This window comes from Gossypium arboreum, chromosome 2 (genome assembly GCF_025698485.1).
Source record: "Gossypium arboreum isolate Shixiya-1 chromosome 2, ASM2569848v2, whole genome shotgun sequence".
NCBI classification, from domain to species: domain Eukaryota; kingdom Viridiplantae; phylum Streptophyta; class Magnoliopsida; order Malvales; family Malvaceae; genus Gossypium; species Gossypium arboreum.
Window position 1 is genome coordinate 11,881,024 of NC_069071.1, and position 13,010 is coordinate 11,894,033.

General features: G+C 35.2%; 1 non-coding gene across 1 annotated transcript; it reads right to left on the reverse strand.

Moving 5' to 3' along the window:
- Positions 1-12,221: 12,221 nt before the first annotated feature.
- Positions 12,222-12,328, reverse strand: LOC128289796 (small nucleolar RNA R71). The gene has a single exon (XR_008279440.1). It is a non-coding gene; the product is annotated as a small nucleolar RNA R71 (small nucleolar RNA).
- Positions 12,329-13,010: the final 682 nt, after the last annotated feature.

The window sequence follows — 13,010 nt, forward strand, 5'->3', positions numbered from 1 at the left end:
TATGTTCTAATGCTTGAGATGAGATGATGTGATTATGCTTGTTGGCCTTATATGGTTGGTGTTCATGTTATGAATGTGTCTAATATGAGATGCTAAACCATTAAAATGGTGTCATGATATGTGTCCTCGATGTGTATAAAGATGTGAAAGATTAAGGGTAACATAAAGGCTTGGAAAATAGCCTAAGTGTTGGCCACACGGGTTGAGACATGGCTGTGTGTCTCAACCGTGTGGGGGACACGACCTTAGCACATGGGCATGTGGCTTGGCCATGTGGTTCAGATTATTCGCTGACGTCATAGTCAGAGAGTTACACGACCTGAGGATACGGGCTTGTCCCTGTGTCCACACGGGCGTGTGACCTTGTGTCATGGAAAAATTTTCTACGTTTTCCCAAAACTTTCTAAGGTTCTCGATTTAGCCCCTAACTACTTTCAATGCATGTTTAGGGCTTCGTAGGCCCATGTATGAGACATTATGCATGTGCATGAAAAGTTTTGATACGAAAGAAATTCTATAGCCAATTTTTGCATGTTTGTGAATGATTATGTAACACCCCGTACCCGAGACCGTTGCCGGGGTCGGACACGAGGGGTTAACAGACTTAATTCACTTATTTTCACAGTCCATTTTAAAAATTTCCAGACTAGCTAGCTAACTGCGTCACTGTCACCTTAAAAATCATATCTTGAGTTCCAAAACTCAAAAATCAGTTTCGTAAATTTTCCCTGAAACTAGACTCATATATCCATCTAAAAATTGTTTTCTAGAATTTTTGGTTGGCCCAATTAGTACAGTTTATTAGTTAAAGTCTCCCCTGTTTCAGGGTTCGACTGATCTGACCTTCATGCATTACGACTTATATATCTCCCTGTACAGGGTTTCAATACTTATGCCGTTTGTTTCTAAAGAAACTAGACTCGAAAAGGAATCTATAAATATATTGTATGACTTCTAACTATCTCTGGTTAATTTATAATGAATTTCCTAAGTCCAAATAGGGAATCCAGAAACTGCTCTGGCCCTATTTCACGAAAACTTTAAAATCTCATAAAATACTGTTCATATGATCGTTTCATTACTTCCCTATGAAAATAGATTCATCAAGGTTAAATTACATAATTTCTTCACTATTTAATTCCATTCTTACTATTTTTAGTGATTTTTCAAATCCACACCACTGCTGCTGTCAGCATCTGTTTTTAAGGTAAATCTTACCTATTTCATGGTTTTCCATGAATCAACTAGAGTTTGTCATACATAGCATCAAAATAATCATAATTAACCATTCCCAATGGCTAATCGTTACCAAATATTTCCATACCTCTCAATGAACAACATACAAGACGTTTATAATGCTATGCTCAAAGTGTATATAAGCCATTCTCGCATGGCTATCCAAATTTATACAAAACCAAAGGGCACATGACCAACAACAAAAGGGTAGTCCTATACATGCCATTTTCAGAGTTCAACCAAAAGTGTACCAAAAAGGCTTTGATAGTTTGGACGACTTCGACTTCAACAATCCCGAGTCCGATAGCTAACGAACCAAAATCTATAAAACAGAGAATCAAAGAAACGGAGTAAGCATTTAATGCTTAGTAAGTTTTGAGCCATGAAATTAGACACAACTAAAGTATAGCATTCATATGGCAAACGGATAATTTCTTATGCACAAATTCTCAATATCATACTTACTTCACATTACCAACCCTTATATTCATACATAAAAGATCAACTTAGCCAAAGGTCGGAAGCTCATTAATTGACTGAGCGATTAATATTTCAAGGGAATTTACTACTCCAATGCATATACGAAACGTACCTCATCGTTGGGATTTACGAGCGTATCAATTTAAATTATTACAGCAAGATTGCTCATTCCCAAACCAAGTACCTTCGGGGTTTAGCCGGATATAGCTACTAGCTCAAATGCCTTCGGGACTTAACCCGGTTATAGTAACTCGCACAAATGCCTTCGGGACTTAGCCCGGATATAGTAACTCGCACAAATGCCTTCGGGACTTAGCCCGGATATAGTAACTTGTACAAATGCCTTCGGGCTTAGCCCGGAATTAGTCACTAGCACAAATACCTTCGGGACTTAGCCCGGGTATCAATCCGAATATCCATGCACATATCAATAAATCATGACACATCAATATTTCATTTTCATAACTAGAGTTCAAACACAATTCAATTATTAAGCATTACATTTTCGGCTCAATAGCCACATACGAACAGCATGATTCGGCTTGCGTCATGACATGATTTCTATGCACATACGGCTACCCATCATACGTATAGACTAATTAACTCACATATGATTCAAGTAGAATCATTATATCACCGTATATTGTTATAATTATACGTCATGACTTAATCAAATCGTAAACTAAGTTTCACTACTCGAAAACTTACCTCGGATGTTGTCGAACGATTTCGATGGCTATTCGATCACTTTTTCCTTCCCTTTATCTGATTTAGTTCCCCTTTGCTCTTGAGCTTAATATTAACAAATAAATTGATTTAATCATTTTGAACATCAAAGAGGAATTTAAGGTACTTAGCCCTTATATATTAGGCATTAGAGTCATATATGTATGAAATCACGAATCAAATTCAACATATTAGCCAATATTCTCCTTAGCCAAATTTTCTAAGTCAAGATAAAGCCATCAATATGCTTACCTATGGCCGAACATACACATCAACCTATGTACTCATTCATGTGGCCGAATATGCAGGTCTATGTTGAGGCCGATTGTATACTTAATACATTCTACAAATATGGTCACTTGTATTGACAAAATACCATTTTGTTTCAAGTTCAAAACTCGGCTAATACACATATATACACTAGAAATCAAATACTAACATTTGCACTTCACCTTAATAGCTAGCTTAGCAAACCTTGATTTAACACATAATTGTTCATAACACAATTTAAGCATACTCTCCATTCCATCAATTCCAAAACACATACATTACTCAATAATGTTCAAACTTATATTCGGCCTTAGCACACAACTTGCTAGCCGATTCTTCTCCATCTAGCAACTAATGCACATATGTGCTCATTTGTTAGACTCTACTTCATCTAACAACAACCATATTTCTCTTCTACCTCCTACCATGGCCGAATGCTCAAGATACCTCAATACCGAAACTTTTAACTTGGGTTGCTTAAAGAACTTGGTGATGAGTTAAAATTTATCTAACACCTCAAGCATCATAACACATCCATATAGCCAACATGCTAATAGTATCAAGGCTTCAACTAAAACTTTTGAAGCCTCTTAGTCGAATACTAACTCTCTAATAACCCCAAATCCCTCCATGAGATAGTTAGAATTTAGACTAATCATCCAAGGGATGTATGAACTTTCAAAGCAACATTAAACATACCTTAATCTAGTGAACCACCATAGCCGATTTTCTCCAAGCTCTTTCCCTTCCTTTCTTTCTTCTATTCGGCCAACTTGAACAACATGAGAGCTTTTTCTCTTTTTTTTTTCTTCAAGTCACGGCAATGGGGGGGGGTAAGGGGGAGACAACTTTGGTTTCATCACCCCTCCATTTTCATTACTTAATTACTAACCCCTTTATTTTGTTCTTTCTAACATAACACACTAACACAACATGTTCACAACATGTTTCACCCCATAGCATGGCCGGCCACTAGCTCAAAATTTGGGTAATTTGACATGCAAACCCATCATTTTCATAACATGCATTAATAGGCCACTTTACATTTGCCTAGCACATTTCTAAATTTTCTTACATAAGTCCTATTTAATAAAATTCACTTACAATTAACAAAATTCAAACATGAAATTTTCACACATGCATATATGCATATAATAAGCATCAACTATGACGGTTAATTATTTTTTTATGAATCGGTTTAGTGGTCCCGAAACCACTTTCCGACTAGGGTCAATTTAGGGCTGTCACAGATTAAGTCCGGTAATGCCTCTTACCCTGTTCCAGCGTTGGACACGGGTAAGGGGTGTTACAATAAGAATTTGAAACAAAAATCAATAATAAAGTCAACACGCATGTAAATTAATGTTAAAATTACTTTGAATTTCTGCAGCTTCGTCAGCTGTATTCGGAACATTCAAAGATCCAATAGCAGTCTATTGTTCACTATTTGGACGATTTTGAGCAATACTTAGATCTTGCAATCTTCTTTTAGGCATTTTATCTGCAATACACATAAAATAGTTGAAATTTCAGTAACTAATTACAACTATAATAGTACATATATTCTTAGAATAGTTTAAATATTAAACAAGATCAAGATTTAAATTACAATATTACATATAATTAAAACTCGTAAAATCTTACTACATCATAATTCGTAAATATCTTCATCCACATCCTGGGGGACCCATTGAAATTGTGTACTAGTACTAGGGATATTTTAATTTAATTTTGTTCTGGAAAAGAAAAAGTTTCTGATCTTTCATCGATGTCATCTCTACTTCCATTGCCCGTGTCAAACAAGTCTCTAGGGGTGTTACAGAGTACAGCGTACCAACCTTCATCAGTTGGATCTTTTGAGTAAAAACCTTATTTCACTTGAGAAGAAAATACATACGGCTCATCTATCAATTGTTGTCCATTGTGAATTAATCAAGAGAAGTTCACCATTGTAAAACCAAATTGACCTTTTTTTAATTTCTCGAGCAGTATTAACATCAGCCCAATCACATCAAAATAAGACAAATTTCCGTATGCCATAGTAATCCAACTCATTAATGTTAGTAAGAAGTCCGTACTACTCCACATTTCCCTCAATAGGATTACTGTCCCTAGCACTAGCATAACTTGTAATTGAAGAATTAACGACTATTCCACAATTTTGAGTCTTCCTCAATCTTTCGCGACATTTATACTCCACATTTCCCTCAATAGGATTACTATCCCTAGCACTAGCATAACTTGTAATTGAAGAATTAACGACTATTCCACAATTTTGAGTCCTCCTCAATCTTTCGTGACATTTTGTATGAAACCTAAATCCATTGATTAGAAAGGCACTATATCTTTTTCCTACTCTATTCGGACCTTGGGAAAGTCATTTAACTTCGTCATTGACGTCCTTTCCACTCCAAACCTATTGAATCAAAAGTAAATAAATTAATTAATTATAAATGTTATGAAAAACCATTATTACTTGTCAATGAAAGCTTCAGTTGCTTACCGTTTTCCCTAACCATTCATGAAAAGATATTATGAATAACTTATGAATCTCTCGATGTTGTAATCTTTGGGAGCGTGAACAAGATCTCAAGACTTGTTTGTATTTGCTATGTTAAAAAGTGGACTATTAGGTTAGAAGATAAAGAAATTAAAAAGATGAATATTTTTTAATTTCTAAAACTTACTTACGTAATGGTTCAATTGAATCATGGTGAAAAAGAACATATCGATGTGCTTGTACCCAAGATCTATCATCTAAGTGTGCAATTTCAACTTTACTAATTGGTTCTCCATAACTTCGAAATAAATAAGTTTCAGCTAAGTTATGATCAATGAGCCCAACATTTTTACTTGATCTATTCATTCTTGTTTCAACATCTTCTAAATATCTAAAATAGAAAGTCAAACACTCCTTTACCAAGTAACCTTCAGCAATTGATCCTTCTAGATAATGCTTATTACGACAATAAGACTTCAATTTGCATAGAAACCTAAACAGGAAATACAACATTATCAAAAGTTGTAACTAAAGGTATATTCATGAATGAATGAAAAACTTTACAAATAAATTAACACCTCTCTATAGGATACATCCACCGATAGAAAATCGATCTACCAAGTTTTACTTTATGAGGGAAATGGATTAGCAAGTGTACCATAATAGTGAAGAAGGAAGGTGGAAACATCTTCTCCAAATTGCATAAAGTTAAGGCAGAATCTTGTACTTTCTCAAGTTGTTTAACATTGAAAACTTTGCCACAAATAGCTTTCATTATATTGGATAGTTCAATTATACAAGACGTCACCTTTCTTGACATATAACACCGTATAGCAACTTGTGGTAAATCTTGGATCAAGATGTGATAATCATGTGATTTTAGGGAACATAGTCTTTGATCTTTAAGACTCACACATCAAGAAATATTTGATGCATACGCATCTGGGACCTTTATATCCTTTAACACCGTGCAGAATACTTCTTTTTCTTTCTTCCACATTGCAAAAATAGAAGTCGGCAACCGATATTTCCCATTCAGAATTACTTGGGGATGAAGATCACGCCGAATTCCTGTGTCAACTAGATCAAGTTGACTTTAAAGATTTTATTTTGATTTTCTATCGACATTCAATATTATCCTAATAATGTTCTGGCAAACATTCTTTTCAATATGCATGACATCAAGATTGTGTCGCAAAATGTTATGCTCCTAATAAGGAAACACAAAAAAATACTTCTTTTTTTCCACAAGTCCACCTCATTAGGATCATCCTCTTCATCAGATTCATATTAAATCTGTCAATCAACATTGCCAACATATGCCTCCTTCAGTCTTCTTTTTGTTTGCATGTTGGGTGGTTGATTCATTCTCCTATAACTGAAATTAATATCTTTTAACATGAAAAAAATTCAGATCCAATGGTCTTCTTAGGAGCTTCTGTGAACTCTTCAATACCATCAAATAGAGTCATCTAAAATTTAAATCTATGATTTTCATCTAACCATCGACAATGCCCCATATACGAGAACTTCTTTCCATTATATAACCACTTCGAACATGTTTACGGCGCACAACAAGGACAAGCATAACGTCCTTTGGTACTCCAACCAGATAAATTGGCATAAGCCGAGAAATCATTAATAGTCCATAACAAAGTCGTACGTAAAATAAATTTCTCCTTTCTCAAGACATCATATGTTTCAACACCCACCCATAACTGTTTCAACTCTTTAATAAGTAGTTGCATATAAATGTCAATATCATTTCTGGGACATTTCTCTCTAGGGATAATCATAGATAAGATAAAAGAAGATTGCCTCATGCAAATCCACAGGGGAAAATTGTAAGGAACAAGCACTACAAGCCATATACTGTACAAAGTACTCATGATTTTAAAAGGATTAAACCCATCAGATGCTAGCCCAAGCCTCACATTCTGAGGATCGCTTGCAAGGCTTAGAAATTTACTGTCAAATGATTTCCAAGCTAAAGAATCTGTGAGATGCCTTAATAATCCATCATTGGTTTGTTGATCATGATGCCACCTAATAGACTTGGCTACCTTTGACGACATGAAAGGTCTTTGAAGCCTTGGTATTAGTGAAAAATATCGCAAAATCTTGACTAGCTTCTTTCTTGACTGTGCCTCACCTTCATTCTCATTCACATCTTCTGTATTCCTATTCATCCAACGAGAATTACCACAAACATGACAAGACTGTTGGTTTTTCTGATCACCTCAATACAACATGCAGTCATTTGGGCAACTATGAATTTTGTCGTACCCAAGGCCTAAATCTTTTATTAGTTTCTTCAAATGAGGGACTTTTGCAAACGAAAACATATCTCTCAAAAACCTCTCAAAAACTCTAACAGCATTGTAAAAAAGTTTCCGGTCTACCTTCCCAAACCTTTTAAGTGAAATAGACAAATGCAGAAGGACATTTTGAATACTTTGATCCCTCGTAAAGTTCTTCATTCATTTCATTAAGTAACTTGTAGAACTTTGTCGCTTCTCCATTTGGCTCTTCATTAGGTACACTTCTTCCCGTTTCGGTAAAAGCATTTCCGCCAATATTACAATCACCAGATGCAAAAAAGTCATGTGGAAACGATTGCAGACCATGACTGTGCATATTAAATGCATCATGCAACATACCTTCCATGTCATCTTCTCTAATAGACTGATGGTAAGTACTATGAGGATAAGCCGGATTAATCGTTGAAAAGGTTCTACTAGTTGTAGACTCTCCATGGAAAATCCATTTTTTATACCCCCGAATAAAGCCATCAACAATTAGATGTTCGTAGACAACTTCACAAAAATGCCAGTTGATGTTGCCACACTTCTTACATGGGCAAAGAATCATATTCTCTTGGTTTGCATTTTGGAATACAAAATTTAGAAAAGTTTGTACTCCATTTCGGTAGTCGTTGCTTACCCTTGACAAATTCATCCAACTCTTATCCATTTCATGATTCTTGAAGTCTAAAGTTGACAATAAATTATAGTTACTTAAATGTTCTCAATTGATTTAAATCATGTCATTGTACTAAAATAGATAATACATATCAAGTATCAAATATCTAATGGGTGTAAACTATGTAAGTTATGTAAGTTATGTAAATTATGATATGATATATATTTATGTACGTTATGTTAATTATGTATGTTATGTAAGTTATGTAAGTCCATAGATATGATATATATTTATGTATTATGTGAGTTATGATCCAATGTTTTCTTTTATTCTTTAAATGTTTACATAAGTTATGATTATCATCTTTAATTTTTAACTTTAAAATTTAACCCTTTAATTATTCTCTTTTAATTTATAAATTTTAACTTGTCCATGTGCTTGAACCCCAAAAGGAAAAATGAAAAGCCCTTGTACTACAACTTCCTTTCACAAACAAGTTGGTCGGTTCTAGGCTTCTAGCTAACATTCATTGATGTTTAAAAAAGTAACAAGGAAAGCTCCTATACATGAGAACAACTAGAATGAAATACATTATCACAAGATCCTATACATGCCAGACAATACCTATTTTGAAACTGTATTTCGAAGATTCAAGTTTTTCAACTTCTCTCCCTATTTCTAACATTATAAAACTTATCAATCAAGTGACAATTTCAAATAAGAACATATATGCATGAGCACAAGATCATTCATTTTTCAAGTTCCGAAAAAGAAATTGCAGAAACTAACAACAGAAAAAAAAAATACTACAACAAGTGTTTCAGCAATCGACTTCCTTACAAGTTCTTTCAATAGATAGTGCACCTAAAGATCAAAGAACATGGCATTCAACAGTCAAAATTTAGTAGTCATATAGGAATTTCACTTTTAGCAAACTTAGAAAAGAATCAATAGACTTGTTGGCACAAAAATGAATTCTTTTTTCTATATATTATTTTTAAATTTATGAACTATAAGTTTCATAGAAAGTATTAATACCTAAATTTTGATGAAGCAAGAAACAAATGAGTTTCGGTTTGGTGGCTAGGGATGCTGATGGGTTTGTTCTCAGGGGTCGGATAGGGAGTTTGAATAAAGAAATGCAAATTCAATGAGAAGAGATGCAGGCTTTGGATGAAAGCATTAAATTTTCCAGGATAAACGGATGGGACAAGCTGGAACTGGAGTCTGACTGCACAAGCTTGGTTAACCGCTTCAACAATAGGAATTTTAACTTGACTACGTTGGGCCATTGTTTGTAGCTGTTGTATAAACATTGTGATTTTCATTCTTTTAACTTTAATTGGGCCCCTAGATGTTGTAATAGAATAGTGATCCGGCTTTGCAAGTTGGCTAAGGATAAAAATTGTATCATGGATTTTAGTGTGGATTATCCTAAGGAGATCCATAAGTTAATTTTGAAAGAGGCAATAATTTGAAGTTGACCTTTGGGTCGTTTATCAAAAAAAAAGAATGGTAGTATAGAGGAAAATGAAACCTGCTACTTGTCTACCAACTTTAGCTGTTATGGTGGAGCTGAAAATCCCAAATCTGAACTGAAAAGATAAGTAGCAAAGCAAGAGTGGTGAAATGAAGATTGAGTTAATTTTGAAGTAGGAACAATTTGAAATACCAAACCAACTCAGTGAGCAAACTAAAATAACTTTAGGAACTGAATTTCCAACGGCAGTGGTAGAGAGAAGAGGCGAAGAACTACCTTTTGTAACGACAGAGAGAAAAGTCGAAGTTGATTTTAAAAGTTGGGAAATTAGGGAAAAAATTTGGGGAAGAACTTGGGGGAAATTGAGGGAAAAAGTTGGGACGTTGGTGAAAAAAAATTAGGGAAATTTGAATTGGAGGAAAGTAAAGGAAATTTGGGGCTCCAAAAAACGACGTCGTTTAAGTTGAGTGTAATAAAATTTTGCGGCGCTTCACAAAAACGCTACTAATGAAAACCTTTATAGTGTTTTATTGATAAACCTTAATTTATACATATTTTTATCCCATGCTTAGCCTATTTATGAATGGTTTCTCCTTATATTTGGTGAATTAGATGCTCTTAATCCTTTAATTTCATGTTTTATACTTAGGATAGCATAGGAGAGTAAAAAGGGTGAGAAACGGGCCAAAAATGGAGAAAATGGACCTACGTGGGAAATTAACACGGCCTGGACTTTCTCACACGGGCATGTCACACGGCCATGTCCCTTTGGCAGGACGAAGCACGACTTACACAGGTAGATCACACACCCGTGCCCATTTAACAGCCTTGACCATGGTCTTAAGTAATCGCACACAGGCATGTCCTTATCGAGCCCAAGTTTAGTCCAATTTGGAAAAAGACAATTTTGGGGGCTTTTAGGCATTCTAAAGCCTATTTGAACACCTGAGGAGGCACTTAGAAGCGGGACGCAGAGTAGAAAGCAAGGAATTACTCAAGGTAAGCCGATTGATACATCTCAGAAGCCGGATTCATCATTAAGACTAAAGATCTCCTTTCAAGTTCCTTCAGGATTTTTGGGTTTTCTTATGTTTTGTTATCTTTATGCTTTTAAGATGTTTTCTTTCATATGTATAAACTAAACCCCCTAAATACCTAAGGGGAATGAAACCTAAGACGGATTTTGTTATTATTTTCTGAATTGTATGATAAATATTTGACTTGTTCTTAATTATGTGTTCTTAATTCTTGTTTTGATATTCCATGATATTGATTCAAGTTAAGCTCTTATTCAGAGGAGGAATAGACCCTTTCTAAGAGTAAAGTTGTCATAATTAAGCGGAGTTGATTGCACGCCTAGAGATAAGGTGATAAGATTTTGCCGGATTAGGGTGAAACCTAATAAGGGAATCCATAGATCGAGTTAATGCAATTCTAGGGTGTTAATTAGAAAGAGATTTCAATTATTCAACCCAGGGTTAGACGTTATTAGTCTCGAAAGAGATAATAATATAACTTAGGAATTTCTACAAATCAAGTCAAATGAATAAATCTCTGATTCAGAGCCAAATAACAAGTGAAGTCTAGGTGGATTTTTCCTTAGGTATTGTCTTAATCAATCGAATTTCCCCAAAATTATTTTCCCAAATTTTCTTTCTGTGCATCCTTAGTTAATAATTAGTTTAGATAACCAAACCTCTTAATTTTTAGGCTAGATAATAAAAAGGAAGTAAATACTAGTAGTCTTAGTTCCTTTGGGTTTGACAATCCGGTCTTGCGAAACTATACTACTGTTCGATAGGTACACTTGCCTTAATTGTGATAATAGGTTAGTCTCAAGAATGATCATTTCATAAATCTTTAAAACTTGTCACGAATATCATGTATCAAGTTTTTGGCACTGTTGCCGGGGACATCTGGGATATTAGGAACACTCGGTTTTTATTACTTTAGCCACTTTACTTTTATTGCAATTTAAATTTTTATTTTCTTTTCTAATTCTTCATTTATTTTCTTCTGACAGGTTTTTCTAGTTTATGACCAGAAGAAACCCGTCAGGACCGTTACTACTTGATAGTGAGCTCAATCACACAGTTCACAGAAACCGAAGAGAAATAAGGTGAAGTTTATGATACACAGAAGAGCAAGACGATGATACTTCAACCACAACTGAAGAGATGGCTAAAAACCAAGGAAATCCACTACCTCCTGCGATTGCTATTAATCAGAATCCTACTCCGTGCACTATGTATGAATATGCTAAACCTTCTTTAACAGGAACTGAATCAAGCATAGTTAGACCTGCTGTAGATGCAAATACTTTTGAACTGAAACCTAACACAATTCAAATGATACAACAATTTGTTCAGTTTGATGGTTTGCAGGATGAAGATCCGAACGCTCACTTGGCAAATTTATTAGAGCTTTGCGACACTTTTAAAATCAATGGCGTTTCTAATGATGCCATTCGCCTTCAGTTGTTTCCCTTTTCATTGAGGAATAAGGTTAAACAGTGGTTGAACTCGTTGCCACAGGGAATCAATCACTACTTGGGAATAAATAACTGGAAATTTTTTATTAAAATATTTTTTACTGGCTAAAACGGCTAAATTATGTAATGATATCTCTTCTTTTGTGCAGATGGATTTAGAAACACTCTATGATGCATGGGAGAGATACAAGGATCTTTTGCGAAGATACCCTCACCATGGGTTACCACTCTGCCTATAGGTCCAAATGTTTCACAATGGCCTGAACCCTTCGACTCGGCAGATGGTTGACGCAGCTGCTGGCGAAACCATCAATAATAAGACACCTAAAGATGCCTATGAATTTATAGAGGAGATGTCACTGAATAACTATCAGTGGCAAGTCATGAGGAAAAAGCCAACGAAAACAGCCGACGTTTATAACGTCGATTCAGTCACCATGCTCTCTAATCAGGTAGAACTCTTGAATAAGAAAATTGATGGTTTTCTTAGTTCCTCACAGGTTCACCCAGTAATGTAGTACGAAGCAAGTGGAGGTGGATCAAGCAGTTCAGAATACCCACCTTATGGCCACAACATAGAGAACGAGTAGTTAAATTACATGGGTAACAATCCTCGATCTCAAAACAATCCTTATAGTAATACTTACAATGTAGGTTGGAGGAATCACCCAAATTTTTCATGGGGAGGCCAAGGAAATCAGAGACCACCACCCCCTCCAGGCTTTCAAGAGCCACCATACCAGTAGGAAAAAAAGCCGAACCTTGAGGAGATGCTAACCAAATTCATCTCGGTGTCAAAAACTCATTTTTAGAATACCGAGACGACACTCAAAAATAAACAAGCATCAATCTAGGGACTCGAAACGCAAATTGGCCAGCTCACCAAGTTGATTTCTGAAAGACCA